This window comes from Camelus ferus, chromosome 20 (genome assembly GCF_009834535.1).
Source record: "Camelus ferus isolate YT-003-E chromosome 20, BCGSAC_Cfer_1.0, whole genome shotgun sequence".
NCBI lineage: Eukaryota > Metazoa > Chordata > Mammalia > Artiodactyla > Camelidae > Camelus > Camelus ferus.
The window spans coordinates 18,414,991-18,438,741 of record NC_045715.1 but is presented as its reverse complement, the minus strand read 5'-3'; the positions used below and the strand labels follow the sequence as shown (position 1 = coordinate 18,438,741).

General features: G+C 41.8%; 7 non-coding genes across 7 annotated transcripts; 6 read left to right on the top strand and 1 right to left on the bottom strand.

The window, feature by feature from the left end:
• Positions 1-4,035: 4,035 nt before the first annotated feature.
• TRNAI-AAU lies at positions 4,036-4,109 on the top strand. Its single transcript has one exon. It is a non-coding gene; the product is annotated as a tRNA-Ile (tRNA).
• Positions 4,110-7,925: 3,816 nt separating this feature from the next.
• On the top strand, positions 7,926-7,999 carry TRNAT-AGU. The gene has a single exon. It is a non-coding gene; the product is annotated as a tRNA-Thr (tRNA).
• Positions 8,000-11,134: 3,135 nt separating this feature from the next.
• TRNAV-UAC lies at positions 11,135-11,207 on the top strand. The gene has a single exon. It is a non-coding gene; the product is annotated as a tRNA-Val (tRNA).
• A 3,730-nt stretch (positions 11,208-14,937) lies between these two features.
• On the top strand, positions 14,938-15,010 carry TRNAR-ACG. The gene has a single exon. It is a non-coding gene; the product is annotated as a tRNA-Arg (tRNA).
• Positions 15,011-19,246: 4,236 nt separating this feature from the next.
• Positions 19,247-19,320, bottom strand: TRNAI-AAU. The gene has a single exon. It is a non-coding gene; the product is annotated as a tRNA-Ile (tRNA).
• Positions 19,321-21,399: 2,079 nt separating this feature from the next.
• Positions 21,400-21,472, top strand: TRNAV-CAC. The gene has a single exon. It is a non-coding gene; the product is annotated as a tRNA-Val (tRNA).
• Positions 21,473-22,008: 536 nt separating this feature from the next.
• On the top strand, positions 22,009-22,082 carry TRNAI-AAU. The gene has a single exon. It is a non-coding gene; the product is annotated as a tRNA-Ile (tRNA).
• The last annotated feature ends 1,669 nt before the right edge of the window (positions 22,083-23,751 follow it).

The window sequence follows — 23,751 nt, the reverse complement described above, 5'->3', positions numbered from 1 at the left end:
TGGGAAAAAAAAGCATGCCAGGGAGGCAAGTATAGTCCATACCCTCTTGCATCTTTGGGAGGAGGAATAGATTCTCTCTAAATCTTAGCCTGCTTTTACGTGGCTCTAAGAAGTGGTTCCTTTTATCTGGCCCCCTAAGGAGACCAATTCCTCATTTCTTGCTATTTTGCTCTGCAATTCATTCTTGGAGAAGCTTTTAATGCAATTTGACCTTGATTCCAACTTTTCCTTGAGGATCAATTGTCAGCCCACAAGGGCACCCGTGGGAGGACCAGAGGAGGAAAAAACAGGGTGATGCAAACTTGCTTCTTCCTTGTACGCCATTGGTCATGATTCCTCCAGTATGAGCCAGAAATTCTCAATTAGGGAACCGAAATTTCATTTAATGTTTTAAAAATTTGTGCCTTAAAAAAATCACCCTCTCCATTCACACCTCTCCCAGATAGGATAGGTAGGGCAGGAAGACTCTTGGGCCTGAGAAAAAAAGGAGAAAGAGAAGAACAGCAGATACCTAATCTGACCTCTGTTCTATAACCAATGGGAGGTCTATGAGTAACCTATAACCTATCCCTTAGCACTTACCATCCTGATGAAAAAGAAAAGCAAGAATGACTCACTGAATATATCTGTCTCCTCTTTTATGGATACCTTGGAAGAGATCTAATTGGAAAAAATATGCAATCTTAAATTGGTTGATAAAATAAAGTTATTGAAATAAGTCAATGATATAGGAATTACTGTTAAACTCATATCAATTCCAAGGCAGAAATATGTTCAGAAACTTGCCCACACTGCCCCCCACCTCCCCAGTTAGTAAAGGTTAGATTTGGAGTTTAAACCCTATTAGCTACAAAGTCTGCGTTCACTTCTCTCTCACTATAACAGATCACCAAAGTAAACTCTAACCCATGTATATATGACTCTAAAAATCCGTGCATTTTAATTTTTAAAGATATTCTGCAACCTGAGATTACCATCTTACAGAGTTGGGGAAAGAAGAAAAGTGTTACATATATTCTACTTTTCATGATAATTTAACATTTATCTAGTGATAACTATATGCCCTGTGTTGTGCTTTGCACCAGACATTCAGAGGTGAAGGAAATTTCCTACTTTGGAAAGATTAGTAAGCGAGTGATTCCAAAACAAACAACTAGTACCAGGGGAATGGAAGCAGGGCAGAAGGTCATCTTACCTAAGACCTGAATTCTGTTTTAAGGTGTGTGTTCTGGGATCCAAGCGAAGAAGGGTGTTGCAAGCCAAAGATAAAGCACGTACACAGGCAGGTCTGGAAGACAAAGAAAATCTGTTGGGATAACTTCCAAGGAGTCAGACATGGTTGGGGAGAAGCAGGGGCAGATCATGGATATGCTTATAAACATAGATGTGCAGTATAGACAGGGTTCCAAACACAGTGGAGAGTCATGGAAAGATTTTAAGTAGGAAAGAGACAAACTTGAGTTTAGATTGTTCTAGCTGTCATGTGAGGGAGGAATCAAATGGGGACAGACTGGAGACCTGGAAATGTGTGAGAGGCTGTGGAGACACCAACAAACATGAAAGACATACATTTGAACTAGGTAATTACCTGGTTAACAACAACCAGGTAGTTAATAGTGGGCATGGGGAGGCAGTAGAGAGAGAAGGGATTAAGGAGCAGGACTTGGTGATAGATTGCACAGTAATGGGCAGAGGAAATAGGCAGCCAGGATCACTGCAGATCCGGTCATCAGGTGGGGCTTAGCTTTCTGATGTGCTTCCTTCCTTGGGCAAAACCAGCTTACAGTTGGTGGGGCTGACTTGCAGTTTAAGCTCAGTGGTCCCAGCTGTCATGTGGGAAGCAGAGCCTGCTCAGGGAAGCTGGTTCTGATATAGAGATGAGGAGAGTTTTGAGCAAAAGAGAATTGAGTCTTTGACCCATAAACAGGAGGAACAAGGACTCACTGTCCCTCATTGATGTGAGGGAGGAAGATGCTTCCAGGTTCTGTCCCCCAATCCCATTCTCACAGCCTTCCTCCAGCAAAAATTGGCAGAACTTGAGAAGAAGGAGTGGAATATGTGTCCAGGAAAGCAACTGGTCTGAGTCACTAGCCTCTCTAGCGGGACTCAAGGCTGAGGGAGAAGATGGATTCAAGGGATGATAATTGGGGAGTATTTGTTCTTCTGAGAAGAGTTGGATCTGGGACTGGGGGAAACATGTCAGGGGAATCTCTGAATGGACCCAACCTGAGGTTTTCTCAGTGGCTTAGACTAATACTTTTTTTCTTTCTAAGGCAAAGGATTAATAGACAGCCCTAGGGGAACTGCACATCTTGGACCTCCAACAGACAGAATAGCCTATGCAAGTGCACAGAAATGCAATTGATTTTTGTGTATTGATCTTATACCTTATAACTTTGATGAATTTATTTATTAGCTCTAATAGGTTTTTGTGGATTATTTGGGATTTTCTACATATAGGATTATGTCATCTGAGAATAAATATAGTATTACTTCTTCCTTCCCAGTTTGGATAATTTTAATTTTTTATTCTTTCATGTTTGCTCTGGCTAGAATTTCCAGTACAATGTTGACTAGGAGTGGTAAGAGCAGGCATCCTTGCCTTGTTCCTAATCTTAAAGGGGAAGACTTCTGATTTTCACCAGTGACTGTGTTGCTAGTTGTGGGCTTTTCATAAAGTCTCTTTATCATGTTGAGGATATTCCCTTATATTCTTAATTTTTTGAGTGCTTTTTTTTTCAGTCATGAGAGTTTGGGATTTTTGTCAAACAGTTTTTCTGCATCAGTTGAAATGATCATGTGGATTTTATGTTTTTATATTAATGTGGTAAATAATATTAACTAATTTTCTTATGTTGAACTACATTTTCAATCCTGGGATAAATCTCACTTGCTCATGGTGAATAATACTTTTTGTATGCTGTTGAATTCGATTGGCTAGTAGTTTGTTGAGAATTTTTGCATCTATGTTCATAAAGGATATTAATCTGTAGTCTTTGGTAGAATGCATTAGGAAGTTTCCCCTCCACTTCTATTTTTAAGAGGAATTTGACAAGGCTTGGTGTTAAGTCTTCTTTAAATATTTGATATAATCATCACTGGAGCCATCTGGTCCTGGCTTCTCTTTGAATGTTTTTGATTACTAATTCAATCTCTTTACTTACTCTAGATCTGTTTTGATATTCTTTATCTTTTTGAGTCAATGTCAGTATTTTGTATGTTTCTAGGAATTTGCCCATTTTACCTAGGTTATCTAATCTGTTGGCAAACAATCATTCACAGTATTCTTTTATAATCCTTTTTATTTCTGTAAGGCTGATAGTAATGTCCCCACCCTCATTTATGATTTTAGTTATTTACATATTTCCTTTTTTTTTATTTGTTGGTCTAGTAAATATTTGTCAATTTTGTTAATCTTTTAAAAAAAACTAACTTTTGGTTTTGTTGATTCTATTTATTAGTTTTCTATTCTTTATTTTATTTATCTCTACTCTAATCTTTATTATATCCTTCCTTCTGCTAGCTTTGGATTTAGTTTGTTCTCAGGTTTCGTGACCTAGATATGTCCTAATTGTCTCCAGGAGCCAAGTATCAGCAAGAGGAGCGCACAGGAGACTAGTCATCCGAGCCCTGCTCTGTGGTCAGTTCCGTGATCCGCCCGCTGCCGGCTCTGGCTTGGAGGAGCTTCCAGTTTGCCTCCCGCCTTCCCTGCGTAGGAGGAAGGATGCTTCGTTCGGGGACTTTGATCTAATGGTTTTGGGTCAGAAATGGCAGTTTAAGAGAGGCCCCCCAAGAGGGAGAATTCATTCTGGTCAAAAGTTTTTCTTTTTTTCTTTTTCCTATCTCCGTGATGGGGGAGAATGAATTAGGAAGAATATGGGGATTTTTAAAAATTGTTACTTTTTGGTTGTTTAAGTTCTTCGTTGGTGTTATTTTGGGGGAGGGTTTGTCCCCAGAAGAATTTGAAGATACGGTTTCGTTTCGTTTTCGTTTTCGTTTATATCTTCTAAAAAGGAAGGCGGTGCCACAGTTAGGGGCCGGTTAGCTCAGTTGGTTAGAGCGTGGTGCTAATAACGCCAAGGTCGCGGGTTCGACCCCCGTACGGGCCAAGCCATGCTTTTTCGATTACATTCGTAACACAAATGACGGTCTTTCCACTCTCAGATTTCAACATACGTACCTACATTCATCACCGTCTGCGACACAAACCTCTCATTTAGAATTTAAAGGCTTTTCAACAAACATTTTTAATTTCCCCCAAGGTTTAGGTCCTTCTTTGAATCCCATCTACGGGAAGAAGGCATAACAGTGACCCGGCAAGTGAAAGAGAGCCACTTGTGACTTTTTTTTTGTTTGTTTTTTCAATTGGGAAATTGATTCTTGCAAATAAGCAAGCGAACAAACAAACCTATTCGGATTATTTCAATTTAAAAAGAAATTGTAAAACCACAGACACTTTCTACATATCTATACTGGGGTCTTCACTATTTCAGAGAAAGATTGAAAAAATTTTCAAAGTGACACGTGTAAAAAAATTTTTTTTTATTAACATCAACAGTAGGAGTGAAGTAGAACTTTGTTTTAACGTTGTGAGGACTGACTGCACATACAGAAGGCTCATTGTTTTTAAAAAATGTTTAATTTGGGGGTAAGAAGTATATTCACATGTTTCAAAGTTAAAACATGTTAAATGGTACAGGGAAAAGTCTCCTTCTGTCCTATACTTCATCCACCTAAATGATCATTTCCAACTTCTATAGGTAAACTCTATGTATAGTTGCTTAAGTATCCTTTCCAATTTTCTGTACACAATTATTTATATAATTTCTTGTTTTCCCTTCTTTTCGTAAGACAGAATGTTTACATACCATGCTGAAACTTGCTTTTGTCACTTAACAATATAACATGGAATCTTTATGTTATCATTAAAGAGCTTTCAAACAGTACACTTGGAAAAATCAGAGCTTATTTTCAAAAAAGTTGGCATATTCAGCAGAAGTTGAATCTGAAATGTTCTGTTTGGATCATCTAAGAGAAAACATACAGGAGGAGGAGGCTTTGTGAAACTGCAGAGCAGGAGGGAAGATGACACTCATAATATTCTTCCACAACAGGGAACACAGCACAGAACACTGCCTAAACTCATGAGCATTCACAGAATCCTGAAATAGGGGCTCCTAAACGGTTTGATGATGAAAGGAAATTATGTATTAATTTAACACATATTTACTAATCTCACCACTCTTCACAATGCAATCATTTGCTGTTATTCTGTGTGTGGTAGATGTTGAAGATATAATACACGAATATATTGTTTATTATGTATATAATAAATTGAATGTTGTTATGAATATTGTTATATAGAGAACATTTCCAATATCCAAAAAAATTTCATTATGCCCTGTGGTAGTCAGAAAAATGACTCCCAAAGATGTTCACATCCTAATCCTTGAAATCTATGAATATCTTATTGTACATGGTAAAAGGGAGTTTGCAGAGGTGATTAAGTTAAAGATCTTGAAATAAGGTGCTTATCTTGAATTACCAAGATTGGCCCAATGTAATCACGAGGGTCCTTCTGAGGAGTCAGAGTCAGAGTAGGAGATGTGCCACAAATGCACAGGTCTGAGAGATGCAGGGCTATTAGCCAAGGAGTGCCTGCTGCCTCTAGTAGCTGGAAAATGCAAAACAACAAACAAACAAACAAACAAAAACAAAAAACAAAAACCATATCCTCCTCTAGAGCTTATCAAGGGAATGCAGTCCCACTGATCCATTTTAGACTTCTGAACTGTAGAAGTATAAGGTAATGTATTTATGTTGTTTTAAATCACTAAGTTTGTGGTAATTTATTACAATAGCAATAGGAAACCAATACTGCCCTTTCCCAGTCAGTCACACCTCCACCCCAGTCCAGGCAACTACAGATCTGCTTTCTCTCATGATAGTTTTGCCTTTTCTGGAATTTCTTATAAATCATGCACTATGTGCACTTTTGCTCCTGGCTTCTTTCACTCAGATATATAGATATATCCTTGGTTCCTGGCACAGATCTCCTGAAACCCTTGTAATTTCCTGAGTGATAAGAACATTAGGATAACCCTTTGTTCTATTGAGGTGACTCTGGGTGAGCTCTTGGATGGCTCCAAGATGGCGGCTGGTCACCAGAAAGACCAACCCAGAATTAGAAGGCTGGAATTTTCAGCTCCATTAGTATGGAGTTCAGGGAGCTTCCAGGTTGGTAAATACATCGACCACCCAGGGAGGGTGAGGCACCCCAACTCCACAAGGACAGAAGCTCCTATGCTCAGGACGTTTCCAGACCTTGCCTGAAGTATCTCTTCACTTGGCCATTCATCTACATCTTTTAGCATATCTTCATAAACTGACAAATGTGCTTCCCTGAGTTCTATGAGCTTCTCTTTCAAACTGATAGAACCCAAGGAGGGAGTTGTTGAACCGTCCAATTTATAGGCTGTTGGTCAGAAGCATGGGTGGCAACCTGGGTTTTGTACTGGTGTCTGAAGTGTGTGTGTGTGTCTGTGTCTGTGTGTGTGTGAGACAGACAGACAGGGACAGAAGTGAGGGCAGTCTTGTAGGATTGAGTCCTTAACCTGTGGGATCTGACACTATCTCTGTTTCAGGTTTGAGTCACATTATAGGAAACCCAAGTGCTATCCCAGAGAATTACTTAATCTGGGGAAAAAACCTCCACACATTTGGTGAACAGAAGTAACCAGAAGTGAAGTGGTCTGTTAAAAATAAAGGAGACTCACAGGCAAGAAACAAACGGTGGGGAAGAATTTCCCTACCCAGCTGGAAAACTGGAGTTTTTCTCATTTTAATATGTATATATGCATATATATGAGGGAGAGGAAGGTTTCCTGATTATTACAAATTTTTTTCATAACAGTTCATATTTCTATTTACTTACAGTTGATTACACTGTTCCTACAGATTCAAGAATGGAGATAATAGGTAATACTGCTAAGACTTCATATACGTCAGGGACAGTCTTCTCCCCCTCCTGCTTCACCAGACTCTCGACTCTCCTCTTTTAAGTCTCAGCTCTTAGTTTCTTAGTCACTTTGTTCTGTTTTCCTCGTGTTGCTCCTTTCCCCTTTATTTGCAATTTTTTTTTTTATGAAGTACTACAAAGTTTGATCTTAAGTTTCATCTTGGCAGGACCAGACCTGAATGTCACCCATACTGACCTTTTGGGCTTTTCCTCTACGAACCCTCTTCAGCTAAACTGGCTTTTTCTTTTTCAGAGTCCTGGGTCTCCCCTGTGGTTAAGACGCAGAGGGAGCATGACTCAGAGACTTAAAGCAGCGAGAGCCCTCTCAAGTCTGGCTTGTCTGGCTGCCTCTGCTCCCGCTGAAATGCTGTCTATTTTTTTTTTTTTAATACATTTCATGTGATACAGCAAATTGCCATTCTTCACAAATACCAGAAAATGGACAATTTCACGTGGGGATAAATAGCAACAGTTTAGTGTCCAAGAGAAGGATACTACCAGTGTTTGAATACCACTCTATTTTGCCAAGTAATTTACATGTCATTTCAGTTAAGCCAACTGATAAACTTCATTGTTTTAGTCAACATGACTGTTAAGCACCATCGTCTCCTTACTGCATATTTGAAACCGAGAAATACCTTCCATATGAAGTTGTAAAAACTTCTAGAAGAGAAATGATTTGGCTGCCTATTTAAAGGGTCCAGTGGCTAAGAAAATTTTTCTTCTCTTAGCACAGCTGTGCACCTTTTGGATGAGAGCAACTAAATGAACTTGATAAAAATACTGAGAAGTAGTCCTGAAGGCTCTCCTGTTGATCAAAAATTCTTGAGAATGCATTGGTCAGAGTGAAAACTGAAATCCTCAAAGGAGGTATGAAAAAAAAAAAAGAAAAGAAACTGTGGCTGGTGGCTCTGTGGCTTAGTTGGTGAAAGCGCCTGTCTAGTAAACAGGAGATCCTGGGTTCGAATCCCAGCAGGGCTTCAAAGGGTATTTTGTCATTGAAGACGACTGGAATTTGCATCTTCATGAAGTACCAGGAGTATGGACAGCTTTAGCCAAAAGATATCACTTTAAAAAGAAGTGTAATAATAATTACAATTCTCCAAATAGCCCATGAGAGCAATATGAAAACATCTGTGCTGGAAACTCAAAAACTCAAAACATGTCTTCTAATATTATGAGATGAACATTAAAATTGCCTAGAATAAGTGAGGTTTGCTTCTTGGTCTTACTTTTCTTGTAGATCACTTGTAGATGAAGTCTCAGACACTCCCAGTTAGGTTTTGTGTGATCTCTGTGACTCTCTTTACTATTTTTGCCTCCTAGGACCTTTACCACAACGCGGACAGTGTAAGTATTTGTCTTGCTTGAATGACTCATTAAACGGTCACTCTTTCATCTTCCCCTACCCTGCCCCCAATTTTGCAACAAATAGCTTTTTGGCCCACTGACTAGCACCTTAGAGTCATGCTTCAACAAATTTAGTGAACATATGAATCACCTGGTTATCCATTCAAATGCAAGTTTTAAATCAGTACAATTGTATTGGGGCCTGAAACTAAGCATTTCTACAAGTTTCTGGATGAGTGACGTCTGCTACTGTTACATGGATGATACTTTCTGTAGCAAGATTAGGGACTTAGTGATGTTTCAGTGGATTTGCTTATCACCTCTATACTTTATATGTTTATTGCTCTTTTCCATACACATTTAAAATTGGAATTGTTCCTACTCATTCACCTTTAGTCAATTCATCCGATGAAAAAAATAAATAAAAGAATAAAGAAAAATTGTAATATGAATTATAGTATCAATCAGGTATTGTTATAACAATTTCCTCCTTTTTATGTCATAAGGGATTCTAGAATTCACCAGAAATTTTGCAAGGAGAAGAAATAGGATTATCTCTAAACAAGGATAAAAAGAATACTGACACACAGAATCCTTTTTTAAAAGGTTTAGGCAACTGAAAAAAAAAAGTACTTCTTGATCTGAAAAGTCTTTGTGCATTTACTAAACAAATAACTATAAAAAACAAAAAACATAGAGCTATAAATTTCAATTGAACCTTGAGATTTGAGATTTTCTTGTTTGTCTCCTATATTTCTTTGACATAGAAGAAATCTTTAAAAACCATTTATCATTCTCCACAAATACTCTCCTCCCCACTCTCAGTAATGTACACAACATTTCTCAAGCAGTGAGTTACTTTCAAGTAGTTCCCTGCTTCTCCCCTTAATAATCTAACAGGCTGATTTCTCATTTTGTGAGCCATTCGGGAGGGCTGCAATGTGTCAGAATACTTGTTTCATAGGTCACGTGGGGTGGAATGCTGACTACCATTAGCAACCAAAGTGAAACACAGTAATATGAACTACTGTTGGGAAGGGTGGATGTTTCATTACACTATTCTCTACAGATTGATTCCCAAACAAAACCTGTAAACTCACAGATGTGTCTTTACGAAAGTGTCTTACCCATAATGAAAATCCCATTTCTCTACCCACTAAAGTTAATGGACGCTCATTACTCCTAATTTCCATTTCATCTCACGTGGTCCCTGACCTTCCTTCAAAGACAAGCTGCCCCTCCTTTAAACTCCCCTGGTCGTGCCCTGTGATTCTTTTGAGCAGCCCCTAGACCTGCCCAGTATTTTCCTGGGTGCTTTCTCCTACTGAATCACCTTACTTTCTGAGACTGAGTTCTATTCATGTTAGCATTCCTTCCAGCATATGTTTCATCAATGTTTGTGTATTGGTAAGTGGGATCAAGACAGCGAAAGGTGGAAATGTAGAATGGAAATGCTGAAACACTGAGGGAAAAAAAGTTACAAGTGTTCACACCAAGTTCTAAACTGGGGAATCTTTCTTTACAAAAGAGGCAAAAACACAGACCTCTACATACAGAATTCACATGGAAAGGACCGCTGTTGCAGACCTGCATGATCCTTGGTGGCCATGGCCGTCAGAGTTTATTCCCTGTAATCGTACCCTCTTCTCCTTCTTCATAATGTTCTTTGATGTTGACTCTGCCATTACAATTCCACACTGAAACTGATCCCAGTCAAATTTCCACATCAAACTAGAAATGTGCAACCCACGATGATTGTAGCATTTGGCTTCTGAAGCCTTATATTAAACACATGCCAAAAAGTCTCACATATCTGGGCACTGACATTAGCATTATGATTCTACCACAGAAACACTACCCCCTCAAATAGATGCTGGAGTTGTTCCTTCCTTCGCCAGTCGTGCCTGCATCTCCCACAACTTTCTCATAGAATAACATGCTGGAAACTAACTAATCACTTCCAAATCCACCAGGCTTGCCCGCCCTTCAATCTCATATTTCAGTCTCCTGTTGTAGGCCACATAGGCACTTACCCCTCAGCACACCTCAAAATGGACTGCTTAGCTTGCCTGCTAAGTGTACTTACTACTTTCTAATGTTCTATCCCACTGAGGAAACAGGGCTTAAACTTGACTCCAGTTACCTCCTCAACTGTCAACTTAAAATCAATGGACGATTTTTGCCTGTAGTGTCTGTGGAATTTTCTTCCCCACTATCTACTGTGGGAGCTCTAATTTGAGCCCCAACTATCTCTTCCTCGTAGAGCCTTTTCCTCGTTCCTGTGTTTTCACTGTTGGCTCCCTAAATTCCTTATCTGTGCAGTAGCCAAAGGGGTCTTTAGCTTGAAACGAAAACTGTCCTTTCTCTTCTTCAAACGTTCCCGACTCTCCACATCACATGACAGTAGAGTGTGAAGCGGAAGGCCCTGGCAGTTTGGTGGTTTCAGGGCTCTGTGTGTTCTGTCCCGTCTCCTACGATGAGAAAGAGAGATGGAAATCACAGTCACAGGGTAATAACGCGTAGTTCCTTGTAATCCAGTGCCCTGGGAGCCTGTTATGTTACCCTGCCAAAACTTAGGGAAGGAATGTGGACTCTGCTTTTGAGTTACGTTTGGTTATGGCATAGAGTTTCTATTTCGTTAAGGTGTTTCAGAGGAGGAAAAGAAATGCGCCGTGAAAGAAAATTCAGAATTATTAGACCTGGGGCCACCCTGGGAAACGAGCACGGCGATACTCTTCATATTGTTGAAGACGCATGTGTTGCTGTGTTTCCGTAGTGTAGTGGTCAGCACGTTCGCCTTACACGCGAAAGGTCCCCGGTTCGAAACCGGGCGGAAACAGTGCTTCCTGGGGATATTGTCCCTTTAGTGAGAAGCACACGCATTTCTTTCACACCTCGGGGTTCCAGGGGTTCCAGACTTCAAGATAAAAGCTTTTTTCCAAGTTATCTTGAGAACAGCAGCGCTCAATCTGCACCCCCCACTTCTTGTCAACCCTGGAAGCTTGGAGCTTCACGTCACTGAACGATTTCTCTTTGAGAAGAATAAGGATTCCTCGTCCAGAGAGACCAAGTTATGTTTTAAAATTAAATCCTTTCTTCTTATTGTACTTTAACACTTCTTCAGGTCGTCTGGATCCAAGGCCTTTCACAAAGTGTGGATTACCAGGGTCTTCTTCCAGTCTGTGGCTAGTGTTTTCTCCCTCTTAATGGACTTCTTGGATGAAAAAGGTGTTCAATTTTTGTGAGGTCCAGGGTATCAATCTTTCTTGTACGCTTGGTGCTTATTACATCCTGACTAACAAATAGTTGTCTATCTCAAAGGTATAGAGTATTTTCCTAACATTTCTTCCCTAGCCTTTACTGTTTTCACTTTCACCCTGGGTCAATGGGCAAATGATTTAAACAGGCACTTCACAAGAGTCAAGCGAATGGCCAGTAAGCAGTTGAGGTATGCCATACCGACAGTACACATAAGTAAATAAATACAACCAATCAAACAAAAAGGCAAAAAAAAAAAAACAACCCAAAGTAAAAACAAAAGGCGATATTTCCAAATATCTTCCATCTCCGACGTTGTTGTTGTTGTTGTTGTTGTTGTTGTTGTTGTTGTTGTTGTTGTTGTTACTTTGCCAGAAATATTTTCCAAAAGCTTCAGTATAAAATGTGCACGTCGGGGTGGAAAGACATGGAGGAGGGGAAGGAAGAAATGAACCAGAAAATTTTCCTGTCCCCAGGGAAATGCAGGGAGCGCGCCTTTCAGGCAGAGATGGTTGCTTAACTTCACTTCCCTTTCCTTTTGCTCCTGATTCACAGGTGCGCTTTGGTACCCCGACCCGTAGCCTCAGGGACTTCTTCCGCAGTCCGCCTTGCTCTGCGTCTCTCTGCTCCTGTTTCCGCTACACGGCCAAAGCCGAGCCGAAACTTTTCCCAAACCTGGGAGGCGCTGGGGGGTCTGAAGCCGGACAGCATCACCCACGGAGACTTCCCTGGGAGGGGCGACCACTCGCCGCCACGAGTGGCCATTTGGGTGCAGAGACCTGCCGCTTCAGAGGGTTCAACGGCCAGTTAGCTGACTTTAGGCGGGAAAGGAACAGTCCGGCCGGCCTTGGAACGGGCTTACAGTGGGTTTACTTGCGTGTGTGATTAGAGACAAGTCTGTAGGACAGACATACACGAATTCGGGCGTTGGGGCCCTCGCGGACACGGTACCGAGGCCGGCAGCGGCACCTCTCTGACGTCGGCAGGACTCAGCATCCCGCTCACCTCAAGCTGCGCGCCCAGCAGGCAGGCAGGATTCTCCTCGCAACCAGGGAGCCCGACCATTCCTGGAGTCAACACCGTGTACAGCGTACTCTGCATTTGCTGGGGTGTATGAGAAAGGAGAGGAGGAAGGAAATGGTTTAATGATGCACAGAGTTGATACTGTGTGTGTCCTAGGTACAGATGTTCTAATTTTATTAAAAAAAAAAAAACAAACAAAACCTCACCAAATATGGAAAACATTTCTACTTGATTGTCATGGAAGAAATGTTCACATATTAAGGTATGGGGAAGGCATTCTGGCTTATATATGATTTAGCTAAAATTTTATGACTGTTTTGCGACCTACTAAGCATACTTTGTTCATCTGCTTTATCCATTGACAAAAAAGGGTGCATTGCCAGAACTTAAAATGTCCCTTTTAAAGAGAAAGATAAAATGACTCCTTTCCTGGGACGTCAAAGCTAGTAGCACTTCGCAGGGCTACTTCCGAGGCTAGACTGACTCGCTGTGTACCTGCTGATCCGTCGTTTTCGAAACCTCGAAAGAACGTACCCCGGTCATGTTTGATGTTCTTTGTTCTGACGAGATATTCAACGGTGCTGAAAACCATGCTTCTCTGAAGCAGTTTCTCATAGATGTCTGAGAGGCTGCCTCCTCACAAATAGTCCTCAGTTTGGCTCGAATAAAATTATTTTCTATTTCTATTAAAGATTGTCTATTGATTAATTCCGTCGACAATTGAGGCTAGAAAAGGGGGGCTACCACAGTCACGGAAATGACACTTCCACATCTGAACTACCGGTGCTTCTGCATTCACAGAACACAGCAACTGGGGGGCGGCAGATCATTGGAATTCCGGTTAAAGAAGGCAAATTTCTTGGGCTCTCTACAGGAAACACTGCTCTTGTCCCTGGTGGACTAGGCGCAGTCACACAGTCAGAATGCCTGGGAGTTTCTCAAACTTTTTGCGAGAACTTTAGCTGGATTTTGCTTAGATTAGGTCAGACCAGACCTTAAATGCTGTGACCTTTGTCAAGACAAAAAAATAAAAGGCAGAAAGCGGTATTTCTAAAAGCGTTGACTGTTGCCTAAACATTTCAAAGCTATTTTATTATGTGACCCTTAAGATTATGGCCTGGAATCCTCTCTATGGCCACTCCTTCGTTTTCAGCCTCGTTTCATACCTCACCGCCCCTTTCCCTCCAACCACACTGTCCTGCTTGCAACCAGTCCCTCTTATTTACCATGGGTGTGTGCACATATTACTTGTTCTACTTCAAATACTTTTTTCTATACCTAGTTAACATCTCCTCAACCTTTAAACTTCACCTCCATCATTACACCTTCAGAAGAAATTTTCCTAAAACTTTGTGAATAAAGCTTCACATTTCTGTTAGAGCTGTATACCTCTCTTTTATTTCAAAGGACAAGTAGGCCGGAAAAAACAAATAAATAAAAAGGCAAAGTTGGGATAAGAAAACTTTGCATTCTGGAGTCAAATTTGTGCCATTAAGAACATTACTATACCATGTCTCTCTCTCACCATCAAAGATCCTTTCCTCAAGGCAGTTTCACATTTTGAGGTGTCTCCTTTGACTAATTTGAAAACTGAAATAAACAAATAACCAAATTGTCTAAAGAGAGCATATCTATCTGTTGGAAAGTTATGTGGCGGCAAATCAGTTCCTAAATTCCAACATTCAATGTCAAATACGATTTCTGGAATGTGCGTACCTTTATTGAATTCTTGTCCTCTATTTGTCTTTACCGATTACTTTTGCAGGCTTTTATCCGATGCATGATTTAGCACAGGATTTGGCCATGATTCTCCACCTTAGTGAGTATTACTCTTTTAACACTGAGAGGGAAAGACGTGATTCTTACAACCAAATTTCCACACCAAGTCAATGTTCTCTATTTTATGGCACTTAATTAAAAAGAATACACAGTAGTCATTAATCATCCATGCACACATTATCAGTGCCCAACAGAAGTATGTAAGACAACATGATAAACGTGGAAGCATGGCAGATTAACAGATTGCAAAAATTAGCAGAAGAGCACTCACAGGTGAAAAATTGCTTTAAAGACATGACATTCTACCATATATGTAATGTTTTAAGACTTAAAATTGCTTAATAATCTAAATGCAGAAATGGAAAACAAAGTTGTATTATGTAAAGTAACCACGGATGATGCCAATCTCTGAGAGTCAGCAGTTTTGTACGTACTTCTAACCTCATGACTCGCCCCACGGCTTCTGAAGCCTCATTGAAAAAAACCTACTCGCGCACCACGACCAGGAGGGGCCAGTGGCGCAATGGATAACGCGTCTGACTACGGATCAGAAGATTCTAGGTTCGACTCCTGGCTGGCTCGTTCGCTCCACTTTTCAAACCCAATCTTCTGCACCTTGACACTCAAAGCAGTTCTTAAAGATTTGCTTCCATTCCACTTACTGTGAAGAGTTCCCTGCCTTGACTTTTCTTGTTGCTAGCCCACAATGCAATCTTGCCTGTTGTTGAACTCGGAAAAACTTTCCAAAGGAACGGGATCCACAGTCTAACAGATCGCTAATATGGGGAAACATCACATAGAGAAAACTATACACAGTTTCGGATCAAACACGCTTAAGGGGGGGGGGGTGGTGAAGGAGGGGAGAGGAAGAAAGGAAAGAAGGAGAAAGAAAAAGGAAACAATGCGGGTCTACGAGTGTCTTCCTCACCAATGTTATTCCCGTTGGGTTTAACCCCGTACCCCGCCTTGCTATGAGAAAGAAAGGAGGCGCTGACGGAGGAAATGTTAAATCCAGAAAGGCTGGGGTAGTGGGGACAGGATAGCGGAGTTGGTCTTGACCCCTACCCACTGCATTCAGCCCAGAGCTCGTCTCCCAGCACCGCGACCTCCAGAAGGGCGCTGCAAGATCTGCGGTGCGGGTGCGGGTCTGAGAAGCTGACCTGGAGGAGAGGAGATCACGAAAGGATCCCGGACAAAGGTGAAAGAGCCCAGGAAGCCTGACGCTGAAGCAACAGCTGGGCAGTGGTAGCTTTGGGCTGCTGCCACGCTAAACAGATGAGCCCCGCATTCCCTTTCTTTTACCGTTGGGATTCCCGGGAATAGGACACAGTAGAGGAGCCGGGCGAAATCAGTAAGTAGGAGAAACACACAAATAAAACCAAACGACTTCCTTAAACTCACTCTTTGATCCTAGGAAAGTGTATTGAGGTTCGACAACGTGTGCTTGCCAAGAGGCACTAACAGTGGAAGAAATACATACAACCCTCCCTGAAGCCCCCTTTCATTCGCATTTTTAATCTTTAGCCCGTGCCTGAAGCCGTAATTGGAAAAGGTGTCTAACATGCGGTCAAGCTCAGCAATACAACAGCTAATATTTGTACACATTTCATACACTTTGGAAACACTCGAAGTGGGATAATTACGAACTTCTTGTTATGAGAATTTTCAAACATGCACATAAGAAACAGAACAAGATAATAAATTACCACCAGGCACACAATCACCCAGCTTCAATAATCATCAGTATTCTACCATTTTTAGATTCATCTCCACCTATCCTCACTCCTCTGAATGTTTATTATTATTATTACCTTTAGAGTTCTTTTCTCAGGTAAAATGCACCTGTATCAAAATGCATATATCTCAACTGCAATTCTGAACCATGGATACGCTCATGTAACCCACACTCCTGTGGTGTGTTATACGTAGACCATTCCATCTCCCATAAAGCTCCCTTGGTCCTTCCCAAACCACTTCTACCCATCCCCTCAGAGAAAACCACTGTCCTGATTTCTTTTTCACATTAGTTTTGCCTGTACTAGATGTTCACATGAATGAAATCACAGTGTTTACTCTTTTGTACTCTGTTTGTTTCACTCAACATTATGCCCCTTTGATCACTCAGGTTTTTGCTTCTGTGAGTAATTGATAGCATGCCATTGTATAAATAGATTGCAATATTTTATCCATTCTCATCTTGACAGACAATCGAGTGGTATAGAACGTGTCAATATGCTATGCTATGACATTAGTACGAGCATTACTATGCAATGTTTTTAAATTATCATTATATTTCCCTAAAACAAATACTTAGAATGGCTTATAGACTGGTTGGGTCAAAGGGCAATGTACATACAACTTTAGGAAAAACTATTGAACAGTTCAAATTGCTTACATCAGTTTACAGTCCCACTGACAATACGTGAGGAAGCTGGTTGGTCCACATCCAGCACCAGTGATGGTTTGTTGTGTCAGCATTTCACCCTGAGCCATTCTAATGAGTGTGTGATGTTATCTCATTTTAGTTTTAATTTGCACTTCTCTAATAACCAATGATGTAGAGCGCTTCTTCTGAACTTGTTGCCCTTTCATATAGCCTTTTTTATGCAATATTTTCTTGAGTCTCTAGTGTGTTGTAATTGAGTTGTCTGCATTTCTATTCTTGAGAGTAGGAGTGTTTTCTATAATCTGGACAAAAGTCCTTTGTCTGATACAAGTATTGGGAAATTTTATTATTGTCTACAGCTTACTTATTTGTTTTCCTGATGATGTTTTTGGTGAGAAGATGTTTTCTTGTAAGAAGACTTTGCCTATTTCCAGGTTGCAAAGATAGTCTCCTTTGTTTTCTTCTAAAGGCATTATAAAGTGAGCTTTCATGTTTTGCTTTGTTTGTCTTGCTTTTTCTGTGTGTATGTGATGTTAAGATAAGGGTGAACAATCACATTATTCAATATAGATATTCATGGGTTGAATAACCCGTATTGAAAAGATCACCTTTCCCATAGAATTATTTTTCCCCTCTTTGTCAAAAAATCAGTTGACTGTGGAAGTGTGGGTCTCTTTCTAGACTCTGTTCTGAGTCTACTGATGTATTTGACAGTCCTTACATGATTCCACAATGGCTTGATTACCATCAATATAGAGGAACTTAGAAGTCAATGAATCAAATGCCTCCAAATCTATCCGTTTTTTTAAAAAGATTATTTTGACTATTCTAGATCCTATACATTTTCCTATTAGTTTTATCATTGTTAATTTCTAGGAAAAACACCTCTGCGATTTTAATTAGTATTTTGTTGAATCTACAGATCAACTGGCTTGAATTGACAAGTGAATATTATTGAGCTCTCCAATCCATGAACATGACGTGGTTTTCCTTTGAATTGAGTACTCTTTACTTTTTCTCAACAGTGGATTGCCATACTCAGTGTTCAGAGTAGGCATGTATTTGCTAAATGCATTCCTAAGTATTTTATACTCCCAACAATGTATTTTAACTTTATTATATTTCCCAATTGTTTTTGAACCGATCTCTGAACACACACAACCCACACACACAATTGATATGAGAATATCCACTTGATCTTCTAGGACACTGACAAGTTCGCTTACAAATATTAGGTAGTTTCCCCCACCCCTCTCCCCTCCTGTAGATCCCTTAGGATATTTCCCGTGTAGAAGGTAATGTTTTCTGAAAATAGAAAGTGTTTTACTCCTCCATTTCCTTCCTATTTCCCCATGCACATTATTTCTATTTCATGCCTTGTTACACTGGCTTGACTGCAAATGCACTGATGAGATCATGTATCAAGAGCAAAAATCCTTGTGTTTTTTCATATGTAGGAGGAATAATATGTAGTTCACAGTAAAGTGTGATATTAGCTATACATTATTTGGGAATGCCCTATATGAGAGTGCAGACATTTGTTTCTGATCCTAGTTTGTTGACAGTGTTTATTATGAATAAGTACTGCATTTTGACAAATGCTTTTTCTCCACCTGTGGAAATACGTCTTTTCTTTTATTCCGTTTATATGATAGGTGACATTGATTGGTTTTTAAACTACACAATTTAATAGGTAAATCAATTTAGGAAATCATTTCAACAAAAGATTAGCATACAAGTATCAATTGATTTTCCTATACAGCAATAGACATCAGGAGAATACATTTTAACACTATACAATTAAGCAGAGCATCAAACACACACACACACACACACACACACACACACACACACACAAAACACAAATACATATGAATACATTTCTTAAAAGCACAAGGCAGTTGGTCACACTGAAAATAAAACATCCCAGAGAGAAATTGTAAAAGACTAAGTAAATGACAAGAGACTCCATACGCGTCTAATGGACGATGCAATAGTATTAATATATTAATTTCCCCAAACTATTGCATACGTTCAGTTAAATCCCAGTCTAACTTCCACCAGGTTTTCTTTGTATTTGACAAAGCTTTTCCCCGTTAAAATTTACACGCAAGGCAACGAGAAAAAGTAAGATAATCTTGAAGAATAAGAACCAGTTTGGAGCATTGACACAAGAGATCAAGATACGCATAAAGTGATCAATATTATCTCAGTGTAGTATTGATTCGAGAATAGACAAAGAGACCAACTGCTTGTAAAAATAGCAGAACGAAAATGCCCTGGGCAAAACAGAGAGGTTCAACAATTACATCGTGAAGAAATAACATCAATAGCATGCTGAGTTTTGAAAAGCAATCTGAGCTCCAAGTCTGAGCTGGAAAGGTGTAAGCACCTGGGATGGTGGTGAGGAGTAAAAGCGGTAGGTCTGGCCCTGGCCCGTACGGGGGTCGAACCCGCGACCTTGGCGTTATTAGCACCACGCTCTAACCAACTGAGCTAACCGGCCGAGGTGCTGTAGTTATCTTTCTATTTCCGCTTTTAATCGCTATTTCCCGCTGTACCTCTTGGGAGCAAAACCAACAACTTCCACAGCCGACTAACCTCACTCAACGGGAAACTTCGCCTTCCTCAAACTCTGCCAGTGCGACCCCAAAACACTCCGAAACATGCCCTCCCCCTCCAGGGACGCTTCCCTCCTTTCTCCTCCCTCCCGGGGAAACACGCAACAAACGCAAAGCTTCTCGAAGGTTCGAGATCGCAGCCAGCACAGCGGGAGCCTCCGCAGGCCTCGGACCACTCAGCTCCTGCTCCCACCGAGCACATTCTCCTACCCTCCGCAAGGAAAGTCCGGGCACATCTGCTTTCTTCGGGCTGCAAGAAGTGCGCTACTGGTGCACTGAACACTACCCAAAACTGCTGGACCAAACTAGGGAAGATCCAAGGTCAAAGAGACACGTTCTATGCTCATGGACGAAGAAATATAGTAAGGATGAAATGAAACTCTTCTCCAAATGTTCCTCTAAATTCAATTTAATCCTTATCAAAATCTCAGCTGGGCATTTCTTCATCCTTAAAAATTTTTTTTTTTAAAGTTTTCGGCTCATTGAAAAATCTATCTTAAAATTCATATGGAAATGCAAAAGCCCTAAGAAAGCAGAAACAGACTTGAAAAAAGAGAACGGAACTGTAGGGTTTACACTTCCTGATTTGAAAGCTTTGTCTAGTCAGCCAGACTGCGGTACTGGCAAGAAGGATAGACGTACAGATAACAGAGCAGAATTGAGAGTCTAGAGAGAAGCACCTACATCTACTGTCAGTTGATTTTCAACAAAAGTGCCGAGACCATTCAGTAAGGGAAGGCATGGTCTTTTCAACAAATAGTGCAGGGAAGAGTTGGGTACTCGTGCGTAAAATCATCAATTCACATCACCTCAAGTTAACACAGATTTGCTTTGAGCTAATTTTGTAACTAACTTTTGTAAATTAACAAAAATAAATCCAAAATGGATCCCAGATGTAAATGTAAGATGCAAAAACTATGACCCTCTTTGAAGAAAACATAGGAATACTTTTCCCTAAACCTTGGAATAGACAACTATTTCTGAGATGCCATACCAAGAACGTGTAAAAGACAAAACTGTAAATTGAACTCCATCAGGATTTAAAACATTTGCACTGCAAAAGACATCATCGTAGAAAGTGGAAAGGCAGGCAGCAGAGTGGGAGAAAATATTTGCCAGTCAAAATTCAGTTAAGGACTTGGATCCATAATCTGTAAAGAACACTTACCACTCAATAGTGAGAAAACAAATAACCCAAATTAAGAAATGGGCAACAGATTTTAATACACATGTCACCAAAGAATATATATGACCGTCCACAAAGCGCGTGGAAAGATGCTCGACATCATTAGTCGTTAGGGAATTGCAGAAGAAAATCTCAGTGAGACGCTGCTTCACACTCAAAACTGACTTTGTACGTAAATGATGGTATCTCTAATAGCAATTATGGCACCTCAACGACGTTAATAGCAGCAGCGAGTTTAGTCTGACTCTGGTTGATCAGTGTTCAGCTGGCACAGAATTGAGGACAGAGGGGACAAGAAAGGACTGCCTGGCGGACCAGTCGGCATTTCCCCTCTCCCGTCCCTCAGTTTCTATCGGTCCTGCCCTGCCTGGCACAGAACTCGGAGCAACTCCCTGAGGTCACGTGCACCGAATCCCGGTTACTTTTCTGGGATCATTTTCTGGCACCCACGAAATGGTGATCACAGAGCTTCCTAAGGTCAGATAAACCCACGTAGGACAAAATCGAGCAATTTTCAGACATCTGTTATACCCGGAGACTGCCTTAAGATCTCCGTCCTGCCTTTGGAAAGGAATTGCTCGCTTAAGCGGAGTATTTGCCTGGTGCGACTCATTGACTCAGTATTACTGATCTCAATAGAAGAGTGCAGTAACCTTGATCATTTCCCGGAAGAAAAGATCAGTTCAACGTTGCCGAACCCGGGCTAGCTAGCCAAGAAGTCTCTTCTCTCTTAGACGCCAGAGGCGGGAAAAAAATGACAATAGCCGAGCCACGCACAGTTTCCGTAGTGTAGTGGTTATCACGTTCGCCTCACACGCGAAAGGTCCCCGGTTCGAAACCGGGCGGAAACATCGCTCCCCTCCGGGCTTCGTATTTTAAAGTTGTCCTCAACCGCCCAGGCAGGTAGACCAGAAGGCGCCCGAACGCCCGCCAAGTCTCACGCGGAGGGAGACCTGGGCGACTCCGCCACGATCGAAAATCAGACCTGTCGGAGTATCTTTCGGCCACCGGATGCCATCTTCTTTGCGTGAGCCTTGACTCACCTGTAGTTCAGGGGCTGATTGCCAGTCATTTGCAGGACCCCAAATACCTCCACGGACTTCCGGGCCCTTAGCGCCGCAGCTTCAAAATCTTAAGCTGCCCCTTTCCAGTCCAGGAATACGACTTAAAACCGATGTTCTTTCCTCCCTCCTTTGCTTTCGGTTTTCTTTTGAGAGAACGCGTCTCATTCTTTTCATTAAGGGTAGGAAGCAACAACAACAAATTCTCCTAAGAAACAACCAACAATTATTTGGAACTTAACGCTTTATAAAGAGGGGAGCGGGGGGGGGGGGGCGTTTTTTAGGGAAAGAAGAAAAAAATCAACGAAAACTGTCCACTCGCCGCGGGCCGGTTAGCTCAGTTGGTTAGAGCGTGGTGCTAATAACGCCAAGGTCGCGGGTTCGATCCCCGTACGGGCCACTCCTTTTGGTCACCTCCAGAAGAAGGCTGTTAGCTGTCTTCGGAGGTTACTTCTCTGGTCTTTGTGGGGAGTCTTCCCACAGCCTTGGTACTTTCCCTACCTGCATGCGCTGATCAGTATCAAGCTCACCGTGGACTTCTTTCTGCAGTTGCCTCTTATCACAGCTCTCTCCTTTCGCGTACTCTTGTCCTGCCGACTCTAGCTGTCTTGTTCTCCTGGACTATCTGCTCTTTCTCATCAACTCAGGGAGTTCACCAGCCTCCGCCTGGGCACTGGGGCCGGGAAACTCTCCCAAGGCAGTAAGAACCAGGGTGTGCAAGCCTACCTTTCTCTCCCCGCCATCCCCCACCCGTCTCCCTCTCCCTCTCTCCCTCTCTCCTCTCTCTCTTTCCCTCCCTCCCTCCCTCCCTCCCTCCCTTCCTTCCTTCCTTCCTTCCTTCCTTCCTTCCTTCCTTCCTTCCTTCCTTCCTTCCTTCCTTCCTTTCTCTTTGTTTCTCTTGTTTGCTTGCTTGCTTGCTTGCTTCTTGCTTTCCTGTCACGGATTATCATACTTCTTTGCCTGAAGTTTGGTGTCTGGAAAATTGTTGTTTCATCTGTTTTGTCAGGTTTTGGCTCTTTGAGGCAGGAGGCTATGTACTGATCTTTATGATTTCGTTTCAAGCAGAGAGAGGCAGGTTGGGTAGTTCAGCGGCCTATCTTAGGGCAGTTGGCATCGCCTTTCTGGGAAACGTGGGGCCTCGTGTGGGTGCTGGTTAGATGGTCTTCTCTGGGTTGTGTGTGTGTGTGTATGTGCGCGCGCGCGCGCGAGCCAGGGCTGGTTGGGGGAGAGGAGGGCGCTTGTGGGAGAGCAGGGCTTGAGTCCAAAAGTCCAGAGGCGCCAATGCAACCAAAACGGACATTCAAGTCTCTGCCCGGAAGGCAGACTGAGGGTGGGAATTTTCTGATGAGGAGATGGGAACCTTGCAGTATGTGGGACCCGCGCACTTTCTAAAGTCGCTGCCATGCCGCCACCTGCGGGGCAAGTCACCTACCCGCTCCATCAGTACCTCGGCGTGAGTGAATTCCGGTGGTCCTCCTTGGTGGTCTGGTGATGAGTGCCACTCGGCACAGCCTCAGGGGCTCGACTGGATGAATCAGTGGGGCCGGCCCAGCACCTGAGTCCACCAGAGCGCCCTGGCTCAGTCCTTCCTTCCCTTGCTGCCTCTAGGCTCCGCTCTCGCTCTCGCTCTCGCTCTCTGTCTCTCCCCCTCCGTCTCTCCTTTCCATCAGGTTGTTCCATCTCTGTGGTACCCTTTTCCAATACTATATTAAAGTATACTTTAGATACCTTCAAGTGTAAAGATCTTAAGCGTAGATTGAGCTCGATAACTTCACCTGTGTAGGGTACTCCCGCGTGTCCGCCGCCCAGATCGAGATTGAGAACATTCCCGTTAGTCCAGAAAACTGCCTTGTGTCCCCTCACCAGTCTATATTGCATCCTGAAAACTAATCCTTTTCTGATTTCTAGCACCAGATAGTCTGCCTGCTCTTGAATTTCATATAGGTGAAACCATGTAGTATAACCTATGGTGAGGCTTTTTTTTTCCCCCAACATGATATTTTTGAGACTTATTTGAGTCCTTACACGACAGTAATTCAGAGAAGTTTGCTCTTGATGCTGGGAAATTT